The following is a 13,717-nucleotide window of genomic DNA, read 5'->3' as shown; positions in this document are numbered from 1 at the left end:
TCCACAGGTTTCTGCGCCGGCACTCAGCTTTTCTTTTCTTGTGGTTTAGTGGTGACAGCGAGCAGCCCCACCCAGTTTGCTGTGAGAAGTGTGAGGGTGACCTTGGCAGGTGGCTACTGGGAGAGAGATTGGTAGTGGTGACAAGTTCAGGTACACCATTAGGGAAGAGCTTTATCTTTAAAAAATAGTTATTAAATGTATTCTTCTGTGTATGGGTGATTTGCCTACATTTATGTATATGCACCGCATGCAGTCAGTGCCTGTGAACGCCGGAAGAGGATGGCCAATCTCCTGGAACCGGAGTGAGCCAGCATGTGGGTGCTGGCTATCGGACCCGGATCCTCTAGAAGAGCACCCAGTGCTCTTAACTGCTGAGCCCTGTCTCCGGCCCCTTTGTTTGTTTGAGAGTGGGTCTCACTAGGTAGCCTTGGTTGACCTGAACTCTGCGTTCACCAGACCCAGAGTGTCATCTGCCTCTGCCCCTAGAGCACTGAGAGCCGGGCTGTGCCCCACCGTCTGTTTTTGGGGGGATGGCAGGCTTGTGCCACCACAGGGGACCTTTTGTTTGCTCTAAAAAATATTTATTTAGATAAACACACTTGCGCGCGTGCGCACACACGTCTGAGGGCATGCTTAGGGAGGGCTGCTGGTTAGGCTGGGTTGTTTTTGTTTCTGGTGTATAGCATACTCACGTTAGCTGATATTTGAGCTTCCCACCTCACCACAGGAGTGCTGGGACCACAGATGCTTACCACATCCATCTTTTTATACGAGTCTTGGACAGTGAGCTCCAGTCAGGCTTGTGAAGCAGGGGTTTTATCTGCTGAACCATGTCACTAGTCCTTTTTTTTTCTTTTTTCTTTCTTTTTGAGATAGTATCTCCTGTAGCCCAGGCTAGCCTTGAGCCTGCTTTGCTGTTATGTAACTAAACTAAGAACAATCTTTTTTTTTTTTTTTTATTAAATTTTTCCCCCCAGCCTGGTCTACAAGAGCTAGTTCTGGGATGGGCACCAAAGCTACAGAGAAACCCTGTCTCGAAAAACCAAAAAAAAAAAAAAAATAATAATAATAATTTTTTTTTCGAGATAGTGTTTCTGTGTAGCTTTGGAGCCTGTCCTGGAACTAGCTCTGTACACCAGACTGGCCTCGAACTCACAGAGATTCTCCTGCCTCTGCCTCCCAATTGCTGGGATTAAAGGCGTGCGCCAGGACCGCCCAGCCTAAGGATAATCAACTACTGAGTCCCCTGACCCCACCTCCTAAGCTCTAGAGGAAAGGTTTGTGCCGTTGTGCCTGGGTTTGTTTTGTTTTAGGCAGGCTCTCACTGTGTCTCTGTGTAGATCAATGCCTAGCCTCAGCCTCCCCAGTTCAAGGGTCATAGGCATATGCCACCAAACCTGCCAATTCCTGACCTTTTAAAAGAGATTTATTTTTATTTGATGTGTATGGTGTTTTGCCTATATTATTATTTGCATCATATACATGCTGTGCCCAAGGAGGCCAGAAGAGGGCGACAGATCCCCTGGAACTGGAGTTACAATGGTTAGTTGTAAGCTGCCCTGTGGGTGCTGAGAATGGAACTCAGGTCTTCTGCAAGAGCAGTAAGTGGTCTTCACCCCTGAACCATCTCTCCAGCCCAATTTCTGTCTTTTTAGCCACAGAAGACCTGCTTGCTGTGGGCCATGAATACTGGGCTCTAGTCTTATCAATGCAGAGCTGGCAGAGCTGATCCTGACCTGGCCATTCCTCCTCCAAGGCCCTGTCTCCGACCCAGACTGTCTCAGAGCTGCTGGGACTCGCTTCGTTCCTGTCCAGGTTGGACACAGAGGACAGACCCAATCGTCCTGCTGTGTCTACCTGTGTACCTGGGCTGGGGACCTGGGCTGGGCCTGCGTATTGCCGCTCATGTTCAGTCTTGCTGTGTGACTGCATGGGCGCAGTTTCTGCTGCACGTGTTTGGGATCATGATATGATATATGGTGGGCCCTGCAATACAAAGATGTTTACCAGTCGGGCGGTGGTGGCGCACGCCTTTAATACCAGGTGGATCTCTGTGAGTTCGAGGCCAGCCTGGTCAACAGAGCAAGTTCTAGGACAGGCTCCAAAGCTATAGAGAAACCTGTCTCGAAAAAACAAAACAAAACAAAAAGATGTTTGCCAACTGAATACTTTATCACAAACATTGAGTCATGTACATCTTTGCATCTGTGCCTCCAGTTGAAGGGTGTGAGTTCGGAGGCCTCTGTAAGGTGTGAGGGTCACTGGGATGGGTGGGGGTGGGGTTTTGTTTGTTCTTGTTTTATTTTTGAGAACTGGCCTGGAACTCACAGAGATCCATCTGCCTCTGCTTCCCAAGCACTGGGATTAAAAGACTGTGTCTCCACACCCAGCTGGATGGGTGTGTTTGCTAGTGTGTGTCTTGGCCAAGCCCTACAGAATTAGGCCAGCTGAGGTAGAGGAGGGGGTCTGTGCTGGAGGCAGGTGGGAACCCACAACTAGGAGGTCTGACTGGGTATAAACTTGTCCTCACCTGCCAAGGAAGCACCCCCAGCTCTCAAGGCCAGTCAGAGTGGGTGGCTGGAGAAAAGGGCCTGAGAACCAAATCAACCTTAACCCATCTCCCATGCCCTGTTAGCCTGAGCCTGGCCCTCTGCCCTGTGCCTACCTACAAATGAATGGCCCCAAGTACTTTGTATTGTAGGAGCTGGGCAGGGGCCATCTTCAGCTCTTAGTGGACCACCAAGGTAAAGCTGAGGTTCCAAAGACAATCAGCCCAATTGAGCCACGCCTGATGTTAATTTCAGCGATCCATCATTTATTAAAAAAAAAATATTTATTGGCGGTGGCCTGGGGAATCTAGCTGTCTCCGTACCTAATTAGGGGCAAAGGGGCATACTACTGTTCCGAATTTAACCGATGAAGGCAAAGAGCCCAAGAAGTTGAGTGATTTACGAAGTACCTGTACAGCTGGTACCAGGCCTGTCCTCTGCCACAGCTCCCTCGCCCTGAACGTCTCCATCCTGCCCTGGATGCTTCTAGCCTCTGAGCCAGAACCTGCCAGAAGAAGGCAGGTAGGGCTAGACCAGGCTTGAGCCCCAGGTCAGATCCTAGAGGGAAGTCAAATGGCTGAGGTGACACCATCTTGTCCTGACTTTATTTTGTGTCTGCCTGGACATGCCTCAGCATACCACAGGACACCCCCACTCCCCACCCCTCCCCTGCGCCCTCCCTCCTGCCCCCAGTAGTTACCTCCAGCTTGGCAACACCTTTGGGACTGTCTGTGACCCTGAACAAAGGTTGCTGGAGGCTAGCACAGCGCCAGAGACGGAGACCGGAGGTGGAGACGGAAGTGACAAAGGGATGCCTATGTTTCCTCGCCTGGTGTTTGACTCTTGGGCCCCGGTTTCTTTCAGAACCCTTGTTTCCCCATCTGTCAAGTGGGCACAAAGGCTGCCTCTCCTAGGGGTCAGTGCTCATGGCCTGATAGCAGTCACCCAGAAGAGCAGAGGGAGAATAGGGAGGGGTGATGTGGGCAGGGCATCCTAGGGACTCTCAACGCGGCCCTGGAATTGGGCAGGGTGCAGGGAAGAGGAGAGGAGGCGCAGATGTGCGCTAGTCTCACACGAGCAGCCACATTTAGCCACTGAGTCGGGACTGAAATATTCCTGAGGGAGAAGAACCCTGAGGCTTCAGGGCGGCAACGGCTCGGGCTCTCGTCAGTGGGGAGCTGGGAAGGGATGTTGTCACCATCTGCCTCGTGTCTGTCTGTGACTAAAATAATACTGGGGTGAGACTCGCCGCAGGCACGGGCCCAGCCGCAAGGTTCCCCAGAAAAGGGAGGGGCCCGGGGGTTGCTGGAAACCTTGTGGGGAGCAGCTGAGAGGAGGGGTGTCTGGGGTAGCCCTAGTCTCTCGCCTCCCGAGGGACCACAAAAAAACATGGGGGGCGCTGCATGGGCGTGGACACATTCATTTGGGATTGACCTCATTTTTGGGGTCCAGATCATCCCCCCAAGACCTGCCAGGGTCAGCTCCAGGAAGAAAAGCATGTGTTGAGGTCCCAGTGAAGCAGAAACAGCACAAGAACAAAGTCAGAGAGACAGCCCAGTGCCTGATTCGGCTTCACGAGCTTGTCCAGAATACTGAAACCAGGAAACAGCGAGAAGCTATTTTAATTTCCGCCGACGTCTAAGTTTCGGGTCTATGGCTTGCTGTGGCTTTTATTTTGAATCAAATGTGGAGGATGTTCCGTAATCTCTGGGCTCAGGGCTCTGGAGACTGAGTGAGTGTCTGCCTTTCTGGCAAGCCAATCATATGCCACTTTCCTCTAACTGCTGGTACCCTGGCCTTGGGTAGATGACCCTTCAGCTCAGGGAACCTGATGCTTGGTCTTTGAGCAAAGCATCCATGTTCTGATTTTTTTTTTTTTTTTGGCTTTTTGAGACACGGTTTCTCTGTGTGTATTCCTAGCTGTCCTGGAACTCACTCTGTAGACCAGGCTGACCTTGAACTCATAGAGATCTGCCTGCCTCTGCTGGGATTAAAGGCATGCTCCACAACCACCCAGCCTAACCTTTTAAGAGGTTCTGACCAGGAGGGCATTTTTATTTTGGTAGAGAGAACAGACCCATGATCTTGCTGGTTTGCAGAGACAGCCTAGCTTGCTGACATGACACAGGGTGACCAGGGCTTAAAAATCCCACCCTCCGCCAACTCAGTGTGTGAGGTAGAGAAGCCTATGAAACACAGGGGAACAGCCATCTGGGTGCTGAAGTTGGGGGTGAGGTGGACTTTGTAAAAGACCACAGCTGTTGTCTTGGGAAGGTGACAGACACTGGGCTGGAGAGGGGCAGCAGGAAAGGAGGGTTTTCAAGGCCCAGCACCCAGCCAGGGAGGGTGTGTACAGACCACTGCTTTGAGGCTAGCTCTCCTCTGGCAAGATTATCCATGTCACACTTTTATTTTTATCCTAAAAATTATTTTATTTTGTTTTCAATTTCTGTACATGTATGTATGTACAGTGTGTATGTGTGTGTACATGTGTGTATGTGTACATGTATAGCATGTATGTGTACATGCATGTACATGCAGCATGTGTGTAATATGTACATGTATGTGGCGGACTTCTTGACCGGTGAAGGAAGAACGACCACCACATCAGGATTCCACTCAGATCACGCTTTACTGGAGTGCCCTTGATTGATGGGGAGCAGGAAAGGAGGGGGCAGGAAAACGAGGGACAGGAAGCGGAGGGGCAGGGAGCGAAGGGAAGGAGGGCACTTAGGCAGCCGCTTAAATTGGCACACGGGTCGCCCTGTGATTGGCTGCCACCAACAGCTGACACCAGACCGCATCGGGATAGGCTCGAGGATCTTCATCCACCGCGCATGCGGGAAGCGGGGACGCGCAGCTCTCAAAGCCATAGCCAAATATGGAGTTGTTTGTAACCAACAAGACAGGATGTCGGCGCCATCTTGTAATGGCTATCCTGTCCGGCTCACTACACATGTATGTACATGCAGCATGTATGTGTGTACATGTATGTATGTATGTATAGTGTGTGTGTGTGTCTGCTGCCTGCTGCCTGCAGAGGCCAGCAGAGGCCAGTAGAGGGCATTGGAGCCCCTGGAACTGGAGTTATAAAAGGTTGTGAGCAACTATGTAGGTGCTGAGAATTGAACTGGGGTTCACTGAAAGAGCATCCAGTGTTCCTAATGGTGAGCCATCTCTTCAGCCTCCCATACCATAGTTTTAGCTACTTAGAGCCTTTAGAATGGAGAGACTGCATGTCAATAGCCTGTCCTAAAGCCTTACCATGAAGTCAGTGCCCTCGGCACCCATGTTACAGACAAGGAAACTGAGGCACAAAGAGGTCTGTTAGGTGAACTAAGGTTGAGGCATGAATTACCGTACTGCCCTTGCCTGATGCCTTCATTCCTCAGGCAGTACCCACGGGCCTGCTATACTCAGGTGAAGAGCTAGAGGCCTTCTCTGGTTCCAGCCCCAGCGACACACTGTAGGCTCTCAGATTACGTCCTCACTCACCTCCCATCTGCATGAAGGCAAAACGAGCAAAAAGGCTCTCTGATTATGTATATGGAGAAGAGGGTGCTGGTGGGAGCCTGGGGTCCTACTTGGCAACCTTGAGCCTCAGTTTCCCCACCTGTAAAGTCTTGCCATCCCCGATAAAGATGAAAAGAGAAAGAGCATGTGGGACTTCATGAACCTCTAAACTGGGCAGACTTCCCTTGCAGCCCTGGGAGGGATCTTTTCAGAACAACTCAGCCACCAACTTTCCCCTGCAGCTGACAGGCCACTGCCACCAGAGCAGTGACTGCCCTGAATTATTCAGGAGCCTCTGCGGCAGGCATCTCTTCCTGTCTCTCTGCATACCAGACTGTTGTGTGGGCCTCAGAGCCTCTGCCAGCGAGATGCTGACCTCAGGGCCCCAGCGTGGCGGCCTGTCCAGGTGGGACTGTAACTGGGTGGAAGGAGAGGCTGCCTGGGAGTGTGGCTGACTGTGTGACGAGGTGACAGGGACTTGTGTGAACGTGAGGGTGGTTTGTGAGCACCAGTGTGTGACTGTGGGTGAGGGCTGGGCAGATGAGTGTATGAGGTGTGTATATGACAAGGCCTGGAGTCCATGGCTCCAGGTCTGTCTCATCCCCTGCCAAGGAGCCCAAGGGACATGATCCTGTTCCTTTTTTCTTCCTGGGCCTAGGAAGGCTGAGAACCCAAAAGAGGAGGGGCTCTTCTCCAGGACTGTGGCCTGGAGGCAGTTCCCAAGGCCTTAAGGGCCTGGAGAGTGTTTTACACAGGCGGGAAGGACAGAACAGATTCTTACCTACTAGATGAGATGTTTCCCTATACACGATGGCGTGGCTGGGGGGTCGCAGGTGGCATTTAGAAATTGGGAGCCCAAGTGTGTGTTGGTCAAGGGAGGACAATGTTTGGTGTGAGCGTTGAGGCCTGCGCGTTGGTGTGTGGCCCTGGAAGGCTGAGTTTGCATTTGTATCTGTGCAGCTATGTTTACAGGCACCGCGTATGACTGTGAGTACGTTTGTGTGGGTGTAGGTGCAGCTTGAAGTAAGAGGAGATGCGTGCGGAAGCGTGATGTTTGCGTGTGGAAGCGCGCTGTTTGCGTGCAGAAGCGCTCTGTTTGCGTGTGGAAGAGCGCTGTTTGCGTGTGGAAGTGTGCTATTTGCGTGCGGAAGCATGCTGTTTGCGTGTGGAAGCGCGCTGTTTGCGTGTGGAAGTGTGCTATTTGCATGCGGAAGCGTGCTGTTTGAGTGTGGAAGGGCGCTATTTGCGTGTGGAAGCGCTCTGTTTGCGTGTGGAAGCGCTCTGTTTGCGTGTGGAAGAGCGCTGTTTGCGTGTGGAAGCACGCTGTTTGCGTGTGAGGAAAGAGATGACTTGCAGGGAGGGGGAAGGTGAGGACCTACACAACGACAAAACTTTATCCTTCCCCAGACCCTGCCTAACCCATCCTGACATCTCCTGAGTCTGATCATCTGGCTTTAACTAAAAACCTCACAGCCTCATGAGGGACAGAGCCACAGGTTGGAAGTGGGTGCTGAGGCAGGGGGAGAGACTTTATTATGGGGAACAGTTACGGAGGCAGACCTAGAGATATGCTCCTCCAGCACCTCCCCCTTCCTCACTGAGCTGCTTCCTTATCTCAGGGAATGAGCCTGTACTAGCAGGTCTACCAGCTAAATATCCCATGTGCCTTCCTCTGTGCTCTGGGAAACAAACTGAAGGTCCTGGTGCTGGTCTGTCTGGAGGAGGAAGAGTTGAGATGGATTTGCCTGGCCATGGGAGGGATGTATATACACATAAAAGAGGGTAAGCAAAAATAAGTGCACAGACCATCCCTGTCCGCCTTAGTGCATGCTGGGAGGGTCACTCCCAACCTCCAGCCCACAGTCAAAAAACAGGAGCAGGGGAAGTCCCGACCTGCCCATCTCTGGCTTTATTCTCTTCTTCTGTACCGTAGGTATATTCTGGTGTAGGAGGATCAAGCATCCTTCCTGCCTGGTCCTTGGAGTTAGCCAGCTCCTTCAGTGCCCCTCACTACTCTGCACCCATCTGCATAGCTGTGGCCTGGGCAGCTGTCCGGCTGAGCGGGTTAGCAACACAAGACAGATGGCAAGGGATTATCTCAGCTTCTCAGAGTGCCACCGTGGCAGAGGCAGCGGGGGTGAGGGGGAGGCTCTCAAACCCTGTGTACACATCACACACACACACACACACACACACACACACACACACACACACACACACGAGTCCTCCACTCTCCAGAACCACCCCTGCTTTTTATGAGGTGGGCAGGGAGGCAGGGATGAGATTTTGTGACTTTGTGGGGACCTTGCTGCTGCCCCACCCCACTTCCGGACGTAGGCTAAACCAACTGTGCCTCCCAAGCTCCTCTTGGACCGACCCACTGCCTCTAGAATTTCTTTGTAGCAGCCTCCACTGAGAATGGTAGGTTCCGGAGGACACAGCCTTGCAGGAGGCCCAGGGCCCAGAGCTGAGCTGAGCTGTGTCTCGAGTCAAACAGCAGTCTGGGTCATTAGGAGGTTGAGCTTTGGTGGGTGGAAGGTGGTGGAATCCCTTAGGTGCTTAGGCACTGGTCCACGGCACTGCAAACAAGGTGTGCTTACTGCAGCCAGCTATCACAGGGGTATGCACACAGGGACCACAGGAGCCTTCACAGATGCTGTCAGGATTTGGGTGAAGTGGGGTCTCCAGGCTCTGTCTTTAGGTGGGATAGAACCTTACCAGAGTCCATTCACCCACCAACACCCCACTTCACCACAGGCTGAGGGATTTTCTCTTTAGCCTTAGCCACAGACCTAAGTTCCTAACGCCCTTGATAGTCTTTACCCCCAGAGTCTTGAGTTGTCTAGGCCCCTGGCAGAAGGGTGTGGGTCATAAAAATGGGCGAGATTTGGGAAAGGCACCCCCCCCACTTTTCTCAGCGTGGGTGGAAGGGCCAACTCCTTGGGTAAGGGGACGGTGGGGAGGTCCTGGTGGAAACGGACTCTCCATGCTTAGCTGCCAATATCCCAGTTTCTCCCTCTCCCCGAGGGAGTCTCAGAGTCTGCTGAACAGGGCAGTCTGCATGAATGCAGGAGACTCCTGGGGTGGATTGATCAAGACACCCTTTTATAGGCTCTGGAGGCTTCAGCCTGTCACTGCACACACTCACCCCCATAACCCACCCCCCCAGGTATTCATGTCTGCCTGACTGGCTTGTGGGGGGAAACAGATCTCCAGGTCAGACTGGCCCGAGGGTAAGCGAGGGAACAACCAGCCTACCTCTGAAACTGTGGTCCGCAAGCTTGCAGAGAATTGCTCATTGGGTCAGTCCCTTTCATGACACTGGATGACTTTTAACAGACTGCCAGAACCAAGCCCTTCTTCCCAACATGTCTGACCCCCCCCCACACCCCCATGTGGGTAGGTAGAAGAGTGCCGGGTACAACCTGTCTGCTGGGTTACAGCTAAACTGCACCTCTGTGCCTTTGGATCTCAGTTAGTTATCTCTATCTGTGGGTTGGGCATTCCACTTTCCAGCTCCCTTCAGAGTTTGTCTGGGGGAGTTCTCCCAGGGGGAACCTGGCATGAAATTTGGAGGGGTTTGTTAGAGCCTCCTTCCTTCCTCATGGGTGGAATTTACGTTTTTCTTAAGATTTCAAAGTAATATTCTAAAGAGGCACCATGAGAGCCAATCCGAGAGGCCATGTAAATAACGGCCTGCTGATTGGCTGTCTCCTTCACGCCCTTTACAAAACTTCAACTTCATCAACTCCATGAATATTTTTTCCCCTTTTGGCTTCGCGCGCCCTGTAGGAGGCTGGGCCCGAGGTCACCCAGGTTATGCCCCTGCCTCAGACTGCCTGGCCTGCCTAGTGGCTCGGTACAGAGACCTGCAGGAGCCAGTTCTCCGCTCTGACCCTGGCCCTCCAGGGTTCATTCTGGCACAGAATCTCCGCGGAGGCGTCCTGAAGAGCTAGCCTTTCCTTCTTTGTAGCACAGCAGGCTGCAGGCCGCGGGTATCGAGCTTGGCTGGAAAGGATCGATATCTGCCCGCTGGACTGATGCGCGGACGAGGCAGCAGGGAGGGCTCTGCAGCCGAGCGACAGTTGTGCAGTGTTCCCATACCCCCGCACTCCAGGGGAAACCGAGGCGGGGGAAATGACGCGGAGATCTAAGGCGCGGCCACGGACAGTGGCACTCCCGCGCTCTGGGTAGGGTTGGAGTAGCCCAGGGTCCTGCCCTGCTCCCCAGCCTCTGCACATTCCCATCCTCCAGGGTCGTCCAAACCTCGAGGCCGGTGCACCTTACACCTCTGCCAGTATTTAGTGCCCTTGCTCCATCCTTCCCCTTCCTCCCATTTCCAATCATGTGTTTCTGTCTAGCTCCGAGGTTCTTACATCCTTTCTCTCTGTGGGTGTCTCTGTGTCTAACCCTCCATCTCTGTTTCGCTGCCTCTCTAGGTCCCTTGGTCTATGCTTTGGTCTCTCGTCGCCTCTCGCACATTTTCGCTTTCTTTGTCTGGCTTCCTCTCTATCCCTCCTTTCAGCCCCCCTCCGCACACACACCTCACAGCCCTGTTTACGACATCCCCAGGGCTGGCAGATGGGCGGGGCTGCAGCAAAGAGGGGGTGAGAGAGGGAGACGCAGCCTCCCCCCCAGCTGTTAACCTTCACGCTTCAGGCCTCTGCGGATGGCAGAGGAGGGGGAAAGCCCAGCTGCCAGCTTGGCGGAGGTGACTGGGCGGTCGTTGGGGGCGCCCCTCCCTCTGGCTCGTCTCTCGGGAGCTCTGGGGCCGGAAGGAAGGTGATGGAGGGCGCCCTCGACCGAGGGAGGTCCCAGGAGGGTGGGTGGCTCCCGGGAGCCCTAAATTGGCGGGACTAGTACCCAAGGGGGGCTCTGCGCGGCACCGGCCCCTGCCCGCAGCCGGGCCGGACGTGGGGGCCGGCGTGAGAATCCCTCCCATCTGTGAGCCGGCCTCACGCCGTCAGACCCAATTTATCTCGCCGCCAAAGTTTCACAGCCATCTGCTCGAGTGGAACGGCTTCCAGCGCTGGCCCCACCGGGCCCCCCAGCCAGCGCGGGGATGTTTTCCAATACGACGGCATCGCGACTCCCCCCACCACCCCAAAGCAAGGGAGTGGGGGGAGGCGGCAGAGCGCACTGCGCGGGGCTGGCAGGCAGCCCTCTAGCGCAGCGAGCCGACCCTGAATTTTAAGCGATTGATCAGGAAGCGCAGGCCGTTCCCATCACTTTAGAGCAGCCAAATGCGGAGGCGCAGGGATTTCAAGGGGCCTTGTGGAGGCGGTAATGAGGTCATCGTCACCGCGCCCGCCCGCAGGCAGGAGGAGGCGAAGGTCTGCGGACACAAATGCACCCGCACCTTTGAACACGCATGTACGCTCGTCTTTGAACACAGCCGCACCTCTGTCACTTGACCGCTGGGTCCCACCACGGACCTAGGCTCTGAGCTCATCACCCCTGGCCCCGGCCTGCTCCAGCACAAGCGGTCAGAGAGAATAAACTAGAAGCTTGCCTTGTCCCATCTATGGGTCTCTCAGACGGTTGCCTCACCGGAGCCTCAACCGTCGTCCTCTCTTCTTTCTATGTGTGCCTCAAATACATCCACTTGGTTACCTGCCCATCACACTTTTAAGCAAGCCTGCAGTAACACCTGTGCTAAGGCCCTGGTAGGTAAACAGGTGCACACATCCCAATTGCACACCTGACAGCGATGCTCCCACTGGTATACCCCATCGCCTTCCCCTTATACACACAAACACGCACATCCAACACGTGCCCCCATATGCCCCTCCCTGAGGAGCAAGCCTGTGTACAGTTGCTCTCAGCCCCCGAGGTCGCTGCTGTGTCCGCGAGGCTGGGCGCCTCCACTGTGGGCCAGCAGCGCGGGTGCAGACCTCGAAGAGAACAAAGACCGGGCGGGCGAGCGGGAGGGAGGGGGCTGAGCCCCCGGTCTCATCTTCCTTGGCGATGCTCGTCTGTCTCGGCTCCGCGGCCACCGCATCGAGCGGCTCTGATTGCCGAGTAAATCACCAGGCTGATCTGAATAATTATCGTCTCCTGAAAAAAAAGGGGGGGGGGGGTAAAGGAATAAATAAGGAGAGCGGGAACAGCCACCTGATTTCTCCGAGCCGGGTAGGGGGGCTAGGTAGGAGTGGGTGTCGGTAGCCCCTGCGGATCCTGGGAGCATGGAATGGGAAGCAGTGTAGGTGGGGCAAAGAGGTCCTCAGGGCAGAGTCCTACCCTAGAAGGAGCCGTTAGGCTCTGCTGCGTTCATCGCCCCAGTTAAGTCAGGGCCACTGGAGGTCTTCCCCTCCCCTGTCGGCCTTGCGCCTTACACCAGGAGCTCCCTCCCCCTCCCCAGGCCTGTAGGGCACCCTTCTGTCTCCAGGGCTTAGTTAAGCTTGTCTGCTCCCTGGCACACCCTCTCTCCCGAGCCCACACTCTTATTTTGTCAGGCACTCTTGTGTCTGAAGGGCAGCCCCCTGCTTCCTGTGGGAATTCTCCCCAACTATCCCATTCCGCCCTCCCCCGCGTGTCAGTGTTTGGTTCCACAGTCTGTGATAAACGCAGGTGTGTTCTCCTGGACCCTACAACGGAACGGCAGTTTTGGTGTTTAAACAGTTTTGGTTTTGTTTTGTTTTTTTGGTTTTCTGAGACAGGGTTTCTCTGTGTGTCCCTGGCTATCCTGGAACTCGCTCTGTAGAGCAGGCTGGCCTTGAACTCAGAGAATCATCTACTTCTCCCTCCTGAGTGCTGGCATGTGCCACCACCACCCTGTTTTTTTTTTTTTTTAAAGAAAATGGTAATAGTAATGGCAATAGCAGCAGCAGCTGTCCCAACCTGAGCTTTACTGGGATGCTGCTGGCCCCTTGTGGAAACATCTCTTAAGTTTTTATTTATTTATGTGCAGCCATGCACGGGCCATGGTGCACATATGGAGGTTAGGGAACAACTTGTAGGAATCAATTCTCCCCTTTTACCATGGTGCACATATGGAGGTTAGGGAACAACTTGTAGGAATCAGTTCTCCCCTTTTACTGATTTTTTTTTTTGGTTTGTCAAGACACAGCTTCTCTGTATCTTTTTAAAAAATATTTATTTATTTATTATGTATACAATATTCTGTCTGTGTGTATGCCTGCAGGCCAGAAGAGGGCACCAGACCCCATTACAGATGGTTGTGAGCCACCATGTGGTTGCTGGGAATTGAACTCAGGACCTTTGGAAGAGCAGGTAATGCTCTTAACCTCTGAGCCATCTCTCCAGCCAGCCCCCCCCCATCTTTTTTTTTTAACTTACTGTATAGCTAACCAAGGGTAGCCTGAACTTCCAGATGCCTCTGCCTCCCAAGCGCTGGATTCCTGCGTCATGAACCATACCCTGCCTGGGAGCATCCTCTTTGAGCAAATGTGGTGGCTCATAACTGTAATCCTAGCATTCGTGATCCTGAGGCAGAGGGATTATCATGAGTTTAAACCCATCTTGGACTGCATAATGAGTTCTAAGACAGTCCGGACTGCATAGCAACACAATAAGACAATTTCTTGATAAAATAAAACAAAGCTGGATGGCAGTGGCCCACACCTTTAATTAATTCCAGCACTCTGGAGGCAGAGGCAGGTGGGTCTCTGAGTTTGAGGCCAGCCTGGTATACG

The 13,717-nt window shown here is 53.5% G+C and overlaps 1 protein-coding gene across 1 annotated transcript in view; it reads left to right on the top strand.

The window, feature by feature from the left end:
* Psd2 (pleckstrin and Sec7 domain containing 2) overlaps nucleotides 1–13,717 on the top strand; it is a 106,840-nt gene that overhangs the window by 353 nt on the left and 92,770 nt on the right. The gene's annotated exons all lie outside the window — the stretch shown is intronic.

This window comes from Microtus pennsylvanicus, chromosome 4 (genome assembly GCF_037038515.1).
Source record: "Microtus pennsylvanicus isolate mMicPen1 chromosome 4, mMicPen1.hap1, whole genome shotgun sequence".
NCBI classification, from domain to species: Eukaryota; Metazoa; Chordata; class Mammalia; order Rodentia; family Cricetidae; genus Microtus; species Microtus pennsylvanicus.
Note: the sequence above shows the minus strand (reverse complement) of the source record. Positions and strands in the feature narration are given on the sequence as shown.